Source organism: Crinia signifera, chromosome 4 (assembly GCF_055691185.1).
Source record: "Crinia signifera chromosome 4, ASM5569118v1, whole genome shotgun sequence".
Taxonomy (NCBI): Eukaryota; Metazoa; Chordata; class Amphibia; order Anura; family Myobatrachidae; genus Crinia; species Crinia signifera.
Genome location: NC_139220.1, coordinates 106,463,713 through 106,479,446, shown reverse-complemented (window position 1 = coordinate 106,479,446; position 15,734 = coordinate 106,463,713). Strand labels below are relative to the sequence as shown.

The following is a 15,734-nucleotide window of genomic DNA, read 5'->3' as shown; positions in this document are numbered from 1 at the left end:
AGAACTCACTTTGGTCAAGTGCAGAAATGGTTAATTTCAGCACAGGTGCCCTCAATTTCACTCAGAAACACCCCTACATATACCCCAACATCATTAAGGACACCTGTGAGGGTTTGAAACATGGAGATTTTGCAGAGTGGTTTGGAGTTGCTCATTTGTGATGTGGCCCATTTGGAGGAGCTGCGCAGGAGGGAGGAAGCTGCACACCAGATCCAGGTAGCCCCCCGACTACTGCGTACTCCACGTATGTATCGTGCTCGGCTGTACCTGGACTCCCTCTCGGATCAACAGGTTGTGGGGATGTTTAGGCTGAACCACAATAACCTGTTGGACTTATATGAGCAGGTGAGAGATGATTTGGACCCTTTCGGGGGAGGCAACTATGCAGTGTCTGGGCTGCAGAAATTAATTTGTACCCTCTACTATTTGGCCACAGGCTCCACTCAGTCTGTGACCTCATGGTCCTTGGGGGTATCACAGCCCACTTTCTCTAAGCATTTTACTCAAGTGTGGCAGGACCACAAGGTGGCTTTCTATAGACTCTCAGCATTCCCTCACATGCTGGGAGCTATAGACTGCACACACATTGGGATTAGGGCACCGCATGTGCGGGTCCACGTCTATGTCAATAGGCGTGGGCGGCACTCCCTGAACGTGCAGGTTGTATGTGATGCTCATCTGAAAATCCTAAGTGTTGTCGCAGGCTTTCCTGGGAACTGCCATGACGCCTATATTCTGAGACACTCCGTCCTCTGGAACCGATTTACCCAACAATAAATGCCAGAGGGCTGGCTACTTGGTAAGTACATTTTTACACATTACCCTCTCTGTCCTTATTTGTACCTGCTCAAATGTGTGTGTTTCCAGTTTCACAAGCATATTGCTGTTGTCCCAGTGTCTCCTGTTTGCACAATGCACATACCTTACCATATAAGGCAATATCTTCCTATCTGTGTTTTAGGTGACTCAGGATATGGGTGTGTTTCCTGGCTCATGACACCTTTGCGCTCCCCAGAGGGCCCTGCACAGCACCGGTATAATGAAGCCCATATTGCAACCCGCAATGTGGTGGAGCGTACATTTGGCGTATTGAAAAGTAGATTCCGGTGTTTGGACCGGTCATCGGGTACGCTGCTTTACCACCCTGCAAAAGTAGTGATGATTGTCCAGGCTTGCTGCATGTTACACAACATAGCCCTGTCCCAACCTGCCTATGTGGAGGAGGAACATGCAGCAGTCGTGCAGGAAGCCCAACCTACCACACCTCGGGTAGTGAGGGGTACGCAGAGGGGGAATCTGGTGCGTACACAAATCATCAGGCGTTACTTTTCTGGTAAGCACATGTGCCCTGTATTCCAACATGTACCTTTGCTGTAAGTGTACTCATAAACAAATTATTTAGCAATACCATCTGTTTCCACCCACATTTAGCCTAATACACAGAGCCCAATGGATGCAGCTGGTGGTGCTGACCTATCCCTTGCTGTAATCAACCTTGTAAGTACATTTGTAACATGTATGAATTAAGTTTGCTCTAAAACATGGCTCACCTGGTGTCGTGGAACTACACGTGCCAGCATGCCCTGACACACAATAACCATTACAGTCCAAACAATGAGTGCCAGAGCTTGCTGGAATATGTAGTTCCACAACCTTTGACGGGCTAGAAGTTACCCAACACTACTTTTCAGCAATCCCATTGTCATATACCATTACACTATGTCATATTTCACACAACAATTGCTTTAAAAATAATACACAGACAAAATGGTATGCGTTTAGACATTTTTACTGCAGTATACTATGTCATAAACAACCTGCATTTTTGGCACTCAAACATTTAAACTGTCGGGGGATGTAACAAGATGTATTGCATATTCGATGCAAATTAAAAATGAATAAAAAATATGACCTATTTTCTCCCACCATCAGGCCACCCTAAACCGCTTCTTGAAGCTACACCCAGGCCACCCCGGGTCCTAATACTCCGACGGGGTGGGGAAGTGGGGGAGCCACTTACTGGGGTGCTAGATACACTACTCAGTGTAGATGCTGCTGCACCTATGACATTGCCTTCCATCTGCTGAAGTTGTGCCTGCATACCTATTAAGGCATTGGTCTGCGCTGTGCATGATTGGCTAAGTGCAGCTATACTTTGCGCAAGGCTGCCAATATGGCTATTCTGTTCCCTTACAGCAGAAGTTAGATCTGCAAAATGGGTGTCAATGCTATTAGCAATGCGCACATGAGTACCTACACCAACCCGTACACTCCTTGAAATTTTTCTTAATTGAAGAAAAGTGTGACGCATGTACCCCTGGATGTTCCCTATTTGCAGGCTTTGGGAGACCATAAATTCAATTTGTTTCTCCTTGAAATTTACCAAGGAGTTAGCTACTTGTGCAGCAGAAGCTGCTGTATGGGGTGTGTTTGTGGGTGGGGGTGGGTTGGGAGTCACCCCACTTGGGGGAAGATCACTCTGGGCCTTATTCTGATTTGAGCTCAGTACAAATTTGTTCTTAAAATGGGCAAAACCATGTGCACTGCAGGTGGGGCAGGTGTAACTTGTGCAGAGAGAATTAAATTTGGGTGGGGTGTGCTGAAACTGAAATCTAAATTGCAGTGTAAAAATAATGCAGCCAGTATTTACCCTGCACAAAAACAAAATAACTCACACAAACCTAACTCTCTCTATACATGTTACATCTGCCCCACCTGTAGTGCAAATGGTTTTGCCCATTTTAAGAGCAAATTTGTACTGAGCTCAGATCAGAATAAGGCCCTCTGTGATGACGTCTGTATTTCCTCCTCAGCTGCAAAGGTCTCCACGGGTTCGAGAATGATGTCCATTTCGTCCAACATCATCATAGAGGATTCTGTTGGTTGTGTTCCTAGTTGTACAGTACCTGTGGATACAGATGAAGAGGTAAGTACTGATGCATATGTAGGCCAGTCTCTCTTCAGTACTGTTTTTGAAAGGGCTTGAGATGCTGAACGCACATACCTAGGGGTATTATGTACTTACACATGTACCCCGATACTGCATGTAACATTGACATTAATAATAAGTGAGATGGCTAGGTCAGATTACATTCATTTCCGTTGCATTGTAGCCGCAGGAGATGAATGTAGTGTCAGATATTGTTGATGTGATATGGGTGTGTGTACTGTATGTGTAATGGCCTTTTTTTTGTTCATTTACCTGCTTCCACAGATTCTGCTCCAACGGGCTTTTTTTTCTTTGATGCGTGAGCACTTCGGGACGGACAATCTGTGAAAGGAAAGATGGGCAGCCATTATGTACCTTGCAATGGATAAGCATTTATGGCAAAAATGCATTGAAATTACATTACTGGACAATACTTCCTTTGGTTAAGGACTACATTATTTAGTCCCCACATTATTTGACATATGTTTTTCACCTGAATTTTTAGTTAGATTATTATTAAACTATTGGACACATTACAACTGGTGGATAATCTGTGGTATGTAGGCATGGCAGCTAAACCACCAGTACACCAATGTTATTTGGCCCACATACATGTTAAGCTGCTAGAAAGAATGTTAAAGTAGCACTTTACTTAGCATAACAATACAAGTGAACATTACCGTTTGAAAACATTGCCATGTATGTTTAAGATTGCATGTGGTCACACTTACCAGCTCTGTATGGCGTTGGCGGCCTATCGGTATCCGTGACGTTAATGCCAGGCAGGACCTCAGGGGGTATGATTCTTTTGAGCTTGACCTCATAGGACGTGTAGCAGACAGTGGTGGGGCTTCCTCCGCCAGTCTTGGTGGCCTCCTCCAACTCCATGGCCATTTTACTTTTGAGCTGTCTCTTGATGTCGTTGAACCTCTTCTTGACATTTCTGACCAGGCGCTTGTGCTGACTTACAGCGTTCACCGCCTGGGTGATGTCCTTCCACATAGCCCTTTTCCGCTGTGCAGTGCTCTTGTGGTGACTTTTCCCCAGTAACCGGTCAAACACGGGTATGATAGCCCGGACAAGCGCAGCATTTTCCTCGTAGGAGAATCTGACCTTTCGGACACTTTTTTTGTGGCCAGCTTCTACCTCCTCCTCCTCATTTTCTACTCCAGCCATGTACCCCTCCTCCTCCATGCCAGTGTCTTCCTCCTCCTCACCTCCATCTTCCTCCACCTCTGACATGTGGCCCTCCTGCAGCTGCTCTGGGGTATGGAATAGGTCCTCGGTATAGGATGGGGATGCCAGCGGATCCTCCACCTCCTCCTGCTGGGGCTGGTCCGCCAGGGCCTGGTCTGGGGCTGGCCATGCTGCCTGCCACACTGCTACCACTCCCTGTAATGGAGGACGACATCAGCAGTCCTCTGCTGCCTCTCCCACTTGGCTGGCTGCTGCCACTGCTCCCTCTGCCACTTCTCCCTCTGCCACTGCTCCCTCTGCCACTCCTCACTCTGCAACTCCTCACTCTGCCACCAACACCTCTTCCTCTGCTCACACTGCCACTGCTCCTCTCCATTCTACTTACTTCCTATCAAAGAGTGAAATGGCGCCAGTGCCCCTTTATATAGGGGGTGTGATGCATAATGGAGGGGACAGAGGTGGGCCAATAGGTTAGGGGGTTCTTAGTCATGCGGAGACAGTTTTGTAAATCGCACTCCGGTTGGTCCAAAACTCGCACATGACCGGCGGAAGAAATTGCACTTTTTTGTGTCATAAATTCGCACCACTTCGCCGCAAATCGCACTACATCGCACTTTTCAGCCTCCAAATCGCATCCCATTAAATATGCGATTTATTACCAAAAATTGCGAATTAAAAAAGTGCGAATAGCGGCGATGTGGTGCGAGATAAAAAAATGCGCATTTATCTCATCCCATAGAATGTCACCCAAGGAATCAAACCTATTACTTGTACATTGAGAGGAGGAGATAGATCTACCCGGCTGTGCAAGAGAGAAGACTTCTGGATCTTCTCTTTAGGAACTTTAACACCAATGGATTTAATGAGAATGCAAAATTTAATCATTTCAAATAGACAAAACATTCTGTGGTGCTGAGCTATGAACCAGTGATTTCACGTGGGCCTATGATTAGGTGATAATGTAATTATAATTATACTGTATAGGTAATCCATGGGAGCTGAATATTTTATTTTATACTTCATTGGAGTGGGACCCACTCAAGATGGGTATGGTGATCTAGGTCATTCCCCTTACTGTATTAAATAATTGTGAATTTCTATTCTACCAAGTGATGCATTTGATGTCAATATCAGAGAAGAGAAAATAATGGTTTTGAGCTAGACTGCTATGATTGCGTATTAGCCCACTAGATTATATAAAGGCCTATCCCTGGTATATCAGCATAGGAGATCTTATTGTATTGTACCGTATTATATATCTATAGATAGGGTTCTGCTTTGTTCTTTAACCTAGGTTATCCCATTGTATTGTATTTTATATTTCTAATGTAACAACATTTTAAGTTGAATTGTACCACCTTTGGGCCTGTTTCAGACTCTATTTAGCAATTCACGCACTTCTGGGAATGTGCACAAGCCCTGAAACTGCTATCACAGGCGATCACAGTTTCAGATCCGATGGAGGGCAGAGACGGACCGCTTGGGGAAGGGGTGACCGATCATTTTGTGGTAGCAGTCTGGGCAATGCAGGCATCTCTGGACCATTTGGGTGAGGGCTGTGGCATCTGCATGATGTCACATGCAGCCACTGATACCCGACACATGGCCAGGTTGCGTCTGGCTTTGCAGCTAGGCTGGGCAGCCGGTAACATGCAAGTGCATTGTGGGAACATTGTGGGGAGGGATCCAATGAGTAGGACTGGACCCAGAAAACAGGGTGGCCTTGCCCTGTGCTGCCCTCCCCTGCAGCCTAGCACCAGTAGTTAAAAAGAGTATTTACCAACTGGCGTAGGCGCCGGAGATGGCGTTTATGTGTTAAGCAGCTCACACAAAGGAATAGTCAATTTCTCAAAATAAGATACAAACAAGAAAAAAGGAAGAGTGGAGCGCTAAATCTTAAAGTTAATAACCAATGATTAAAAATATTAAACATAAAGATAGATCAATTGGGTATCACAAAATTATATAACATTTATTAAACATTCTAAAAATATATATTAATCAATGAAATGACTAATTACTGACCAAGACTGTGCACTTAAAAGAATATAGTGAATAATAACATTGGAATGAGCTATTTATACTTATGGTGGTCTCCCGCTTGTGTCTGTTAATAGCTCCTGAGGTTTACTTGATCCACTTTGTTTTCTTACTAACACTGGAAATTATGTTGGTGGGTATCCATATAATCTGACTGGGTTATTGGTGCTGTGTTTTGGTATTTCTGTCCGCATTGTTGGGGCAGAGTTACAGGCCAGTTGAAATGGCAACCCAATATTGAGCAGGTGGTGGTGTCCCAAATGCGATTTTCCAGTGGGGAAAAAAAGTCTTTAAAGGAGTAAATAAATACAAGGTATTCACAGCGGGGTATCCATCCAAAGTGCTTCAAAGTCCAAGAGATTTGGAAAAAAGTCTGTATACTGACACGTTTTGTCGTCTTAGCTGACAACTTTTTTCTTTTTCAACGATCTCCTTTGAAAAAGTTGTCAGCTAAGACTACGAAACGCGTTAGTAGCAGCAGTTGCAGTTTTGTGAAACTTTGCTAAACTGCAATTGAGTCTGAATTAAGCCCTTTATTAGATACAAATGTATGTGTCAGGAACCCCGGTTCTCATGCCGCTCGCGTGCGCCCCTTATCGGCATGCTGGTGTAATCTGCTCCACAGATCAGCTGTTGGTACACTCTGCAACCCCTGGCGCGGTGTCGCCATCTCACAAGCTATTCCCTGTGTCACCTAGGACTCCAGGTATATTCCCTGTTCTGATTGCGGGTCACATGATCCAGGTAAGCTCCAACTTACTTCCTGGTCTGTGTACTGCTGCTGCGGCTAATTCCACACGCCTGCGGCTGATTCCCTAATCACCTGGAGGAATAAAAGCCTGCTTCCCAGTCTCCTCCCCATCTTGAACAACTTGTCAGTTCCCCTGCAAGTTCTCCAGCATCAAGCTCCCTTCAAGACTCCCCACTTGCTCCAGAGGTCCGGTTACCTGAGTCCGCTGTTACCTGCTTCCATCCTCAGCGTTCTGATTTTTCCTGGTTATTCCACTCCTGAAAGAAGCTTCCACGAGTTCCATCTGCCGTGTGATCCAGCTCTCTGTGTGCAGACCAGGTTACCTGCTCAGCGTCTGGATACCAGTGGGTCCTCATGCCCTTCACCTCTCGGCTTCCAGGCCGCCCCAGCGATCCCCAGTGATTACCATCGAGTCCCCTCCGGCTCTCAGGCCGCATCACAAGTACTCTCCTCCATCTCCCAGGCCATACCATCGAATGGCTCCCAGGCCGCACCCAACGGTACTCAGTCCCCTATACTGTGTACACCTTGCTACCTACATTCCTCTGTGCCCTCTGTGTTGTTACCAAGCATTCAGTGGCATCGATCACCATTGATGGTTTAAGTACCCCATAACATCTTTGCTCTACCAGTCTCCAGATTATCAAACCTGCCAAAGCCACAGGGGAACCTGGGTAGAGGGCCGCGACCTGGTCGGCAGTTGCAGCTAACTCCATATCCCATTGCGGGGTCACTGGTGAACACCACTGTCGGCTTAGATCCAGCGCCTCTGCCTTAGGTTCAGCCAATCCTCTGTGTCCCCGGCAGGTCATCATTCTCCATCCCTCCGTGCATGAGCTCCATATACATCAAGCCTCCCAGCCTCCGATTCCCTGCGCCCTCCACTGGCTCACCCAGGTCAGTGCCGGGAACACAGCAAGTCCAGGCCATGACAGTATGTCTATATTTGAGAGATAAAATATGAGATTTGAACAAGGGACCTATGTGGGGATGTGACCAAGCACATTATTAGTCAACTGTGGACCTTAAGTAATACATTTTTTTAAGTGTTATGTGATAAACATTTGTATATTCTAATGCCAATATTTTTTTCAGATGACTAATAGAAATGCTAAATAATGCATTTTGTTTCAAGTTATGATTGATATGACATACTGTAGTTTAATTAAGCAATTACCACTTTGAAATTTGATTGGTTTAAATGAGGAACAAATGTGAAAACACTGACCCTCTGAGAAAACAGTCACTGGTAGAAATGGGTGACGTATTACTCCACCAACTGATTTCCATTACATCTTTTACCACACCAGCTCTTGGCATACAGTGATGTGGCACTTCCAGTGGAGACTTAATCTAACCAAGATATATATATCCTGACATGGGGACTACCATGCACAAAGCCATGGACATGAGTAGAAACTTTGACACCGGGGAGGAATACATAATTCGGGTGTACAGAGTTACATTTTCCACAAGGCAACCTAGGTGCCTGCCTAGGGCCCAGAAGATCCCAAGGGGCCCCATAAAGATATCCTGACCAGCCAAAATGTTCCCAGAGGAGCAGTGCATGACTGCCACGTGATGTTATGACATCACATGGACCTGCCCACACTCCCAAAGTCCCTGTGATGTTCTTTGATAGGATAACAAATGTTTGGAAACACAAAATGGTTCCATCCACTGTACGTGGGCAGTCAGTTTATTTTAAATGTCACACAGGTAGTAAGTCTATTTCCAAAAGACATAGAGCCGGATTCAGTTTTGTACACATTGCCAATATTCATGCAGCTGAGCATTTATTGGTAGCACTTTACCGATGCCACCAGCAATCAGCAGAGAAAATATAGTGCTATGGATTGTTTGAAGGTGGATGGCCCCAAACCGGTTTCTAGCCTAGGGCCCCATGAGGTATACATTTGCCTCTGGTCCCGTATGTGGAAGAAACTTTGTGCAGATTTTCTAATACATCAGCTGTTTTATGAGAGTATATTCTAATTGGTTAATACCATGGTCATTGCCACCTGCATGCAACTCAGTGCTCACCACCAGGGCTAAATATCTCTTGAAGCTTATTCATGCCAAGTCTATAAAGAATAAAGCAAAGGATATATAAAATCAAAGTTGATCAATACGGTTCAGGAATCAGTTAGTAAACTCCATGTACAATTATGCGATGTGCGAAATGTGTATAGGGCCGGATTGGTTCCAAAAATCGTCCCTGGCATTTTAGCACACAGGCCCATCTGCTGTGGCCACACAGGCCCACCTGATGGCACACACCGTAATGCCCATTACACATGGTGGCACACACTGTAATTCTCATTACAGAATATGACACAACACATTATGCCCATTACAGAATATGACACTTAGGTAATAATTCCTGGTTCATGGAATGCAAATATGCTTAATACATGATCTGCATTTCAGGGTCCTCCTGAAGCTCCCGATTCCTGAATAACACTTTAGGGGGGCATCACACATTCACTGTCACTCTATAGAATTTACCTTTTTTTTGCCCACTGCAGAACTACAAGTGACCCCTATTACAAGCTAGCAAGCAGTCTGGTACAGTGGTTTAAGTTAACTAAATAAACTAATGGGCCATGGCAAATATTCCTACTGGCTGGAGGCTGAGCGCAAATTTACCTTGTTGTCTATGCAGTGAAGTGCAGGTTGCAGCAGCCACAGGCAGCAGAGATAAGTCAGAGGGAGGTAGGGGTAGGAGCAGGGCCGACAACAGGAATCTTGGGGCCCCATACATGTTTATCCTGCAATTTGCACTCTATCACACTTATGCGCACCCTCACCCCACCGCGTGTGCTCTATCACACCAACGTGCTCCCTTTGTAACGAGGCGAGTACGTGTGTGTGGTGGTGGGCAGAGCCCTCAGCCGGGACTGCTGATTAGAACGGCCACAGTGGACCCTACACTGGCTCTGTTGACCTCCTCGGGCAGATGACCGTAGTCTGCAGTTAGCTAGACTTCACTTTTAATCTCCGCGTTCGAAGGAGCGAGTTAGGCCCGCTCCAACCCCGATGCAACCAGGTCTTAAGAGGTGACAAAACCACAGTGATCGTCAGAGGTAGTGCCAAAAGGAGATCTAGCTAACAGGCGCTATCTGGGAGGAACACCATCCCTGACGGCACCAGACCAAGGATGGGGAGTGTGACCCAGTCACAGACACCAGACGCAGATGGACCGGGGTGCCACCAACTCAAAACATGCCAAAGTAAATACTGAGTACACAATAACCTACGGTACCCCAAAACAGGCGTAGACCCACAACAGTGGGCCTCTCCGCACCTGGGAGAGCCGAACCAAAGAAACAATAAGAACCAAGGACAAACGACGGCTTGGCCACCGTAATAATGAAAGTAACAGAACCAAGCTCCACTGGAGCACTTATGTGACCTGAACAGACACAGCGACCAGACCGCAACACCCAGCAGCACAAGATGGAAGAGTGCAGGCAGGGAACGTCTGGCAGGACTGGACAAGACAGGAACGCTGACCAGGACAGGACCAGGACAAGACCGCAGCGTGGCCAGGACACACTGCTAGAAGCAATATCACCTGCGGGGCTGTGCTGGGCCAGAACCCTTAAAAGGGATGCTCTGGCCAATCAGCCCCCGCCGTGAGACCAGCCCCCTGCAATTACTTATTTAATTCATGTCGCCGGTGGAAGTGTCCGGGCAGCCCTGCTCTGGGCTCCGGCATTCTGCAGCAGCAGTGCTGCTGACACCCTTAGCCTGCAGTCTATAATGCTGACATGCTTCCTAACCCTCCATTTCGACTCCTCACAGGCTATTTCTGACCCTCCGCACTATTGCTTAAATCTCGCACCCTGTGGCCTAACCCTTACCCCCCAGCAGCCTAACCCTAACCCACATATATGTACATACACATACTGTAGGTGTGCGCAGCTCATTTCATTAGACGGGGCACAATCGGCGAGTCAGTGTCAGGTGTGGAACTCTGTTTATAGCTGCACAAGTAGGAGTCTGAGAGTAACATAGGTGGGCGTGGTGTGATATCATTGCATCACACAGATAGTAATAAAGCAAATAGGCCCCCCAGATAATAACACAGCACATTGGCCCCCCACTCTGATAATAATGTAGCAAATAGCCCCCAGATAATAATACAGAAAATAGCCCCTCCCCAGATAATACAGCGAATAGGTCCCCTGCAGATAATTATACAGCATATATGTCCCCACCACATATAATACAGCCCATAGGTCACCCCCACAGATAATTATACAGCATATAGTCCCTCCAAATATAATGCAGCACATAGGTGCCCCCCCCCCACACACACACACACAGATATTTATACAGCATATAGCTCCTCCACATATAATACAGCACATACAGATGGAGCCACTGCCATCTATCTCTATAATAGGATTAAGTGAGTAATTGGATTACTCTGCTAATCCCCTACTCTATTGTTCTATGTATTGTATTGCAGCTGAGAACAATAGAATAGCCACGGCTAGCCATCCTGAGCCATGGCCTAAGGAAGATAGATGAGATAGGCTCCTACTGTAGGTCCCTCCCCCCACATATAATTATACAGCATATAGCCCCTCCACATATAATACAGCAGCACATTGTAACAATTATGGGTTCTGATGGTGTCGTGCGGTTCTCAGGAACAGAGGCGGGACCAGCAGAAGTATTGTTAAAACAAGCAGGTTTAATAAACGAAGTCATACAAAGTATAATATAACTAGCATCTATACTTCTTGCAATAGATGGAATAATAATAATAGCAAAGAGTCTCTGGTATACAGTAATAAACACAATAACAGTGTTTGGTATTGCAAGAAGTAAATAAGATGGTAATTTTGCGAAAGATGATAACTTGGATGCAGTCTTTTGTATAAACAACGATATAAATACTTGAATAGATTAATAGGAATACCTGGATGATTGACGACTCAAAGAAGTGAAGATTGGATGATTGACGATTGGATGATTGGAGTATTGGAGGATTGGATGATTGGATGATTAAAGGATTTGATGATTGGATCATTGGATCATTGAATGGTTGACGATTGGGTGTTTGAGAATTGGATGACTGAAGGCACTGCCACCTTAATGCCACACCCTGGCACTCAGACTGCGGTCGCATTTTCCAAAATACATCCACAGTTTGAGTGCTCTTGCATGCCATCAAAAACATTCAAAGCACCCTTGCAAAGTAAAGTGGAAATATTTTTGCAGTTACTGGCACATTTTAGGGTGACAGTGCCAACAACAGCAACTACGTGTCTCATGTGCTAATTCACCATGGCCCGGGGCTATGCAGTTAGTCCTGATACCCACACTTATTGAGGACTATGCTTTGCGAGCCTCAGGCATACAAAGCATAATCCATGAATAGCAGCTGCAGACCCATGACACATGGGGTCAGGGACTTATTACTGGTGCCATGTGTTTCTACACGATCACAGTTCTGCTGTTGGCTGTTTTGGGCCATTAAAAACAGCCTTTTAATTGGATACCACGATAAAGACCATTGGTCATCAATCGCAATATCGAGCTGTTTTTAAAAGCTCAAACTGCTTCAGGGATAATTTGATATCCCCCCATATATTTTTTTCGGAGCAAATAAAACATAAAAGGAACAATCCTTTCTGAATAATATAATAGTCAAAAGTATAACAAAATACACATTCAAATACAAAAGTAATGCAAAATAAAAAGTGTATTAAAACAGAAAAACGAACTTATATATTGACTATATAACTAAAGGAGAGATGTATTAATAAGGCACTTAAGCTGCTCCTTTACTATTTATCAAATCAGGAAGCAATAATGCGGAGATGTAATAAAATCTTGGCCGCTGGAGAAGGGGAAAGAAAACGCCCCATTCTGGCAATCTCTGCAAGTTCCATAATGCTTCAGCTTAGTGCTGATATATACTATGTCAGCATTCCCAGGTGACCCCCTAATGCACATGAACAAAGATGGGAGCTGGTGATGTTGCAGGTCTGTGACAAATAAAGCCATCCTCATTCTGGGCAAGTGATGAAAAGCTCAGCTTTTCATTGCTTCAGAAGTGCCAATCACACTTGATGGTGGCAGCTTTATTTGCAGAGCCCGAGGCCGAGGCTACTGGATAAATCTTCGATTTTTCCAAAGTTAGCTTTGTAGGACATTGTAAAGAAACAAGAATAGATCTTTTTTTGCATGTGCAAACCCTGAAGTGAACAGCCTCAGTGGATTACACACTCGCTAGGCTGTTCACTGTGGGTAGGGATCGCTGTGCCGTTTGCTGCAGGGAGGGAGGGGCGGATGTGGGCGGACACAGGGCCAGTCAAGAGTAACGCCAAGCATATTCAGTGGTGTAGCTTAGTGCCACGGTGCCCGGATCAGGGGCATGTTTCACGCCCCCCGATTTGTAGAAAATGCAGCATTTTATGCCAAGCCCACACATCGAGCAACATCGCCAAGTTACCTTGGCCCTGGTGTGGTGTGTCTCTATCTACCGATCTAAATTTCTGAACAGAAATATATATTTTATATAGGGTTATATAGGGTTGTGGTTTGTGTGTGTGTGTGTGTGTGTGTGTGTGTGTGTGTGTGTGTGTGTGTGTGTGGGGGGGGCACCAATATGTATCTTTCTTCTGGGCAACTGGAACAAACTTACACCACTGCCCAGGAAAGTAGGCAGATCCCTCACATTCTCATTGTCCATTGCCCCCAACCTAGGAGAGGTCAACTAGAATGTCAGCAAGTATGGGTTAGCAGTTCCTCCACTAGTCACACCGCACATTGAATGGCTCCACTGTGTTTTAAAAATATGCAGCTGGTTTAGGATGTTCACAAAGATTGAGCCAATCAGATTCTGTTGATCTAACTTTGAATTAACTTTACCTGCATCAGCTGGCAGGTGAAAAGTGCATTAAAGTTCCCTATTGGGCCATTAAATACGGTCTTTTAATTGGATACCACGATAATGACCATTGGTCATAAATCGCAATTTTAATAGCTCAAACGGCTCCAGGGAAAATTGGATATCCTCCTATATATTTGTTTGGAGCAAAGAAGACATAACGGGGGAAATTTACTAAAGGAACTTTGTCAAAAAAAATAGGTGTATTTGTATCCAGAAATACACTTATTTTTGACGTTTACTATCCCGAAAATACAGCAATTCGTAGTCATATTGATGTGCTATCAATACGAATATGAATTTCTGGATACAAATACACCTATTTTTTTACAAATTTCCTTTAGTAAATTTCCCCCAAAAGGTACAATTCTTTCTGAATAATATAATAATCAAAATCAAAATGATTACAAAATAGAAATACAAAACTGATGCAAAATAAAAAGTGTACTGAATCAGAAACAATTACTTATATATATATATATATATATATATATATATATATATATATATATATATATATATATATATATAAGCTATATAACTATATGAGAGTTGTATTAATAAGGCCTGTATCATGCCACTTAAGCTGCTCCTTTACTATTTATCAAATCAGGAAGCAATAATGCAGAGATGTATTAAAATCTTGGCCGCTGGTGAAGGGGAAAGAAAACCCCCATTCTGGCAATCTCTGCAAGTTTCATAATGCTTCAGCTTAGTGCTGATATATACTATGTCAACATTCCCAAGTGATCCCCTAATGCACATGTGCCCTTATTCTGGTTCACTCACTAAAGCAAATTCCTTCTCAAATGGAGAAAACCATGTGCACTACAGGTGGGGCAGATGTAACTTGTACAGAGAGAATTAGATCTGGTTGGATTATTTTGTTTCTGTGCAGGGTAAATACTGGCTGCTTTAATTTTACACTGCAATATAGATCTCACTTTGAAGTAAAACCCCTCAGTAGTGGCACAGTTGGTTAGGGCCACGACCTGCCCACCGGTGCAGCAAAGTCCATACTCCCTTACAGGGGTCCCTGGTGAACACCATCGGTGGGGTTAGACTCCGCGCCTCTGATCAGAGTCACGTCAACTCCCCACCTAGCCTCTGCTCCTGGTATTAGTCAATACCCTGTCCCAGCTGTGCCCTTGTGTCCAGCTCACTGTGCAGTCCTGTGCATGTATTCCAGTTACCCAGTAAACCCAAGTTCCTGCCTCCAGCGCCCTCCACTGAACCACTACAGTCACAGCCGGGAATACAAATGACCCCAGATGCTGACACTTGCAGCAGGGCCCTCCTACCTCCATGTCTGTTACCCAGTTTGTTCTATCACTGTCTACATTTGTAAAGTGCAACAGAATCTGCTGAGCTATATAAGAAACTTTAAATAAATTTAAAATAAAATAAATAGTCAGTGGTCATCATTTTCGTTAAATTCCATATGAGATGTAAACGTAGATAACCAGCTGCATGGAGATGCTAGTGCTTTTAGTGGTAAATCCCCAATCTGTAACTTGTATTTCAGTTTTCATAAAAGATGTCCACTTATACAATCGTCTGTCACAACTGTTCCTCGTGTGTTCAAACATAACCATGCAAAAAAAATCATTATTTATTCAATAATTCACATAACAGTTCTGCTTATAGCAAATTTTATTGAATCCATTTATTTGTTAATGTGGTTAATTGAGAAACTGGAAAATGTTTAACACTATATTTACTTATGGCGGAATGGTTAGGTGGTGGAGGGCACTCCAGGTGAACAGACTCAATGACCAAGCATCTGTCAGATGACAGACAGGGCAGGGATTGGCCGGCAGGGGGACAAGTACATACAGACAGATGGACAGCGCACCACATAAGGTCATGAATGAGGTGACAGCTAGCCAGCCAGAGCAGCATATGGA

The 15,734-nt window shown here is 44.7% G+C and overlaps 1 long non-coding RNA gene across 1 annotated transcript; it reads left to right on the top strand.

Moving 5' to 3' along the window:
* Window positions 1–518: 518 nt before the first annotated feature.
* Window positions 519–3,133, top strand: LOC146072380 (uncharacterized). The gene is made up of 3 exons (XR_014473101.1): window positions 519–799; window positions 962–1,497; window positions 2,814–3,133. It is a non-coding gene; the product is annotated as an uncharacterized LOC146072380 (long non-coding RNA).
* Window positions 3,134–15,734: the final 12,601 nt, after the last annotated feature.